Raw genomic sequence first — 5,352 nt, forward strand, 5'->3', positions numbered from 1 at the left:
GGAGGAGGAAGATGAGGAGGAGGAAGATGTGGAGGAGGAAGGTGTGGGAGGAAGATGAGGAGGAGGAAGATGTGGAGGAGGAAGGTGTGGAGGAGGAAGGTGTGGAGGAGGAAGTTGTAGAGTGGTACCTGGACAAACTTTTTCTTCAAAAGACATCATGAGAAAAAGAGAAGGCAAAGCACGTAAACGTACAGCAGTATGCAACCCAACCATCCCATGGATAGACGCTTCCCCCAAAGAAACAAAAACAATGTCAGCACCTGGATGTGTGCAGGAAGCTGTATTTGTGCAGGTGCAACACGACAGCCCCCACGTCCACCCCCCGGCGAATCCACACACACCTGAGTGTGCCGTATGATGGAGACTATTCGGCAATGAAAAGAAAGTAAACGTGGGTAATTGCATGATGAATCTCAAAGATGAGTCTGGACCGTATAATCCCGATCGTATAAAACTCATAACATGCACACTAATTGATGGTGGCCAGGGGCAGACTGGTTTCTGGGAATGGGGTGAGAATGGATGAGCTACATGTTGCCCTTAGGGGTGATGGAAAGTTTTCCTGAGCGTACACACCTGTCCAAAAGCAATCAAATTACACACCCTATGTTTATGCAGCTTATTGTACTTTAATTCAGTAAAGTTACGCCAAAGGAAAAAGTACTTTAAGAACTGTGACTATAGGGCCAGGGTCACACCCTCCCAGCCATTCCTCTGATCCTCTGTGGTCAATGCAGGAAGGCCAATGTCCGTCCTGGAGCTGTTCGGTGCTAGGTGTCCTCGAAGTGCTTGGGCTCTGCCCACAAATTCCTTCACGGCACCACCTTCCACCAAAACCTTCCTGGCTGCCAGCTCAGGGTAGAGGTCCTCCTTCTTGCATGGCCCTCCAGCCCGTTGGCAGCCTGGAGCTAACCTGACGTTTCCGCCTCATCTCTGTGTGCTCCCTGGCTGACTCCAGGCACAGCCAGTGCAACCTCTGGGGTCACTGACCTGCCCCCTCTGGCCGTGGGGTAGCTGTCTGTATCCTACCTTCCTTCACACCACTTGGGCTCAGCCTTCCATGAGGCCCTAGTATGGGCCCCCCTGCTCTGCCCAGCACCCTACCTCAGGTGACCTGGTTAGGCTCCTGGGTACCAACAGATTCACACATCAACTAACTCAGAGCTAAGTAATTGGTGATGTGGTGGAACTCTCCAGATACCCTGCTTGAAGGTCTCGAGAAACCAGCTGGGAGGGGCTGTACTAGGAAGCGAGCCCACATCCTAAGATGGGACATGGACCTCCGCGGCCCTCCAGAGTGAGGACAGGGTATGGTCCCAGGAGGGAAACATCTTTGAGGTGAATCGGCTTCCAGCTCTTCCTTCCTGGCAAGTCCCCCCCAGGGATCCAGGCCCTTCTCCCCGTCTGCCAGAGCCCACTCCTTCGAGGCCGACCTCACAAGCAACCTCACAACCCTCCTCCCAGCCCTGCCTGAGATCCTGGCCTTGGAGAGCGGGCCTCCCTGCGGTTTCCCCTCCCCTGACAGGCCTGGACCTCAATGCCAAGCCCCAGGGGCCATCAGCCACTCGGCAGAAAAGAGAAAAACGGCCCTGAAAGTCTTCCTCAGCCCTGGGCCGACTTGGCCGGCATGTGCGTTTCACTAGTAAGCCTTTGGCTGAGGTCTGCCTGCTCTGAAACATGGCCCTTGCCGGCCCAGAACAAACAGTGCCCTGGGCTGGCTGGCCTCCCATCACAGCCACCTCCCTGATCCCACCAGCCCGTGCTTGCGTTGGATGTCAAATTGTCCTCTAAATACCTCTCAGAAAATTCAGCCCTCCTCTTCAGTGAGGAAGGGATTGGTGGAGTGGTCCCCTGACATGGGTCTCTCAACAGCAACCCGGCTTCCAGCTTTCTCGTTCCCGCGGCAACCACTGTTTGGGGGTAAACTGTACGTGCCCTCCAGGGTTCCTGGTCAGCTGCCCACGGCTAGGAGTGTGTGTTCGCTTGTGCGTCTTCCTCCCTCTCTGCGAGGGCCCCCGGACCCTGGCCAAGAGCCGGGCACAGAGCGGGCTGCACCGGCGCTGAGCGGAGCGCTGAACACCGCGGCACCTCCCCGCCAGGCCCTGTGCCACACGTCCGCTGAAACCGACCACTGCGCGCCCTGCGCTTACGGCCAGGAAAGCCCTGTGCCGTGTGACACACACACAACCGAACACTGTCGTAACCGCGGGGCAGCCGCGTGGGACCCAACTGATGGAAGAAGGCAGGGTCCATCGCGTCTGGCGCTGCTTGGAGCCCGACTCCGATGCATTGTTGGTTTTCATCCAGTTCAAAGCCTGTTTCAAAAGCTCCGAGTAGAAAGGGCAGACACACACGTAGGAGCCAAGACACGCAAGTCATTCAGGGGCTGGCCTGAGTGGGCGTGCCCGGTTCCTAAGCGGGGAGTTGGCAGGGTGCCTGCACGGGACATGGGTCCTGGACTGCAGGACCCCTGCTCACACCTGAGCGGTGGCAGTGGGACAGGGACAGCACCGGGGCGTGCGCCAAGACCACGACAGAAATCGGGCCCACGTCACCGCCACGGTGGCTGTGTGGCTCCCTTGTGGGTGGGACAGATCTGTGCCTAAAGCCTGTCTGCCGTGGAACCCCAGACTCATTGACCTCTGGGGTCACCTGATGGCCTCACCTCAGTCGGGGCTGTGGACTGCCCATGGCTGCTCTAAGACGTTGCACAGACGGAGCAGCTGAAGGCCCCGGCCGCCCTCGGCCTGTAAATCCTGAGGTCAGAGCACAGGGGCTCACCGGGTCCTGCAGTCTGGCTCCTGGAGGCTCCCTCTGCCTCTCACCAGCCTGCCCCTGTCACAGGGCCCCTGGGGTCACCACCCTGGGCAATCTCCCACCTAAGATTCCCACCCTAAGCCCCCAGCCCTCCAAGCCCTTTTACCAGGGAAAGGACATGTCCACAGGTCCCTGGACCGGACATGGGTGTCTCAGGGGAGAAATGAGCACACTGCAGGCGTCACTGTGGTCGGGGTCCTCTGTGTCCCCAACTTGGACGACGCCTGCTGGGAAACACAAAGCCTTCTGCCTTTATGTCTTGGCTCAAACATCCCTGCTGCCCAGCCCCCCTTCCAAATAGCCTTCACCTGGCTGACCCTGCTCCCTTTTGGAAACTCAGCTTCCCTTACAGCCAGGAAGCCTTCTTGAACCTGCCGTGTGTCCCCATCCCATGATGGGGTCACCTTTTAGAACAGGGGGGTGGGGGCATGCCCAAGGGAATCCTGGCCCTGAAGCCTTGGGCTGCCTTAGTTTTATTTTCACCTGTGAAATGGGCACAAACACATGTCTTAGACCCAAAAAGGAGGGAGTGGCCAGGCCCTGACTGACCTCATGGCCTGGGGTCAGGTTCCTTTTTATGTGCTGTGTTTCTCGGGCCAGGGTACCGACCTCTCTATGGCCTAGCTGTTGTCTACAAAACAGAGCCAACGACAATAGGACAATACGTGTTTCCGAGGGTTTACAAAGGACTGGAGGGGTCATAGGTCTGAATCTTTTAAGTATTAAAGGTGGTTCACTGTGAAAGGAATCAGCTGGAGTCCTAGAGGGAGCCGGCGCCAGGCGGAGGGCCTGGGGCAGGGCACGCAGACCCTGGGAGCGAGCCGGCCGATGAGGTCATGGCTCTGATGCAGCGGGGACCAGGCTCCAGCCGTGGCTCTTGCCCATGTCCCCAGCACCGCCTCCGAGCCGAGCGGGAGCCACAGCCCAGGACACGGGAGCTTTCCGCAAGTCAGCACCTCCCGGTTCCAGCTGCGACTGAAAAGGACTCGAGTGTGGGGCTCGGGCGGGGCCTGGGCGAAGCAAGCAGGCCCTGGAGAGGAGGGGGAGCGAGGGGGGCCGCTGGCCAGTCCAGGGATCGCTGCTCCCCAGAAACAAAGTATAGCGCCAGCCCCGGGGTCCTCCTGCCCCTCAACGCCCGAGAAGCCACCCTGAAGCAGAAACCCCCCCACTCTCAGCCCCCCCGCCCCGAAAATGCTGGTCGGGACCCGGGAAGCACTTCCTTAGGAAGAAGGGTTTAGGACACCAGACGGGAGCGAGAGTGGCTGTGCGCTCCGGTCTGAAGCCTGGCACGCCTCACCTCCACGGTGCCCTGTCAACCGGGAAGGGCACCTTGGGGGGCAGAAAACCAGGAAATGCTCCCAAATGTAGTTAATTAGGAAAGTAAGGGCTTGTTGAAGGACGCAGGGCACAGCCGGGAGGCACTGCCCGTGACCACGGAAGGGACCCCGTGAGCAGCAAGGCATGTGGTGACAGCTCTGGATGCTATCCACAGGGTCAACACACGTGCTTGAGTCCATGCCAAGGTGACTGGCTGAAGACGGGAGTGGACACCTGTTCTTCCAGAAGCACTCTGTCAGCCAGTAGTTGTGGGGGAGAGAGAGCAAACCAGCGAAGCCACAGCAGACACGACCACCATGGGACACTAACCCCAGGGGAAACTTCGCGGAGCTTGGGATCTGAGCCCCATGAAGACTGTTGGCTTCAGCGTGAGGCGCGGCCGACAGCCACCCTGACCGGGCGGTCGAGGCCGACGTCGCAGTGAAACTCTTGCGGGCCTGTCTCCCTGGCTGTCCAGCAGCGACCACAGGGCAGGCTGGCCACGACAGCAGACACGAACCACATTGGCATATAGGCTCCAACGTAGAAAATGGTCCACACACGGAGTTGAAATCAGCCTGTGGTCCAGGTAAGACACACCAGAGCAGCCTGAGAACCCCCTGCAGGCACTTTCCGTCCCATCAGAGTGGTGTTCCCGCCTGAGCAGGAAGCTGCTTTGACACCCGTGTCACCTGCCTCCAGATGCCCTCCGGACGGTCAACACTGTGGCTGACTGTGCTAACCGGGTATGTGTGTGAGCAGAGAGTGACCCCCCGGGTACGTACCGACCCTCCAGGTGTATGATGGAGACGACAGGCACGTTGCCCTCTCCTCAGTACTACGTGGCTGCGCCGTGGCCCGAGTGAGCTGTGGTCCACTAAAGCCATAGTATCTTCTTTCTGTGAACTGCTGCCAAGTCCATGTCCCCAGGCTGGTTTCAAGTAAAACAATGTGTAGATGATTCATCTGTGACATTTAATTGTGGGTTCACCCATTCATTTACTGAGAGGTTGAGAGTCCTGAGTCTGCTTTCTCCATATTGACCCTCTCTTCCAGACTTCGAAAATTTCTGAAAATTGTCAGCCTCGTTCAGCCCATAGACAGGCCAAGACCTAGGGCAGAGCCCAGTGCACCCCGGAGGCCACCATTTGCTGATCGGTCGATACTCGGAGGAGGATTTTCACCCCTAAGATCCAGTTCACCGCACGTGTGCCTGGC

The sequence above is a fragment of the Ailuropoda melanoleuca genome, chromosome 7, assembly GCF_002007445.2.
Source record: "Ailuropoda melanoleuca isolate Jingjing chromosome 7, ASM200744v2, whole genome shotgun sequence".
NCBI classification, from domain to species: Eukaryota; Metazoa; Chordata; class Mammalia; order Carnivora; family Ursidae; genus Ailuropoda; species Ailuropoda melanoleuca.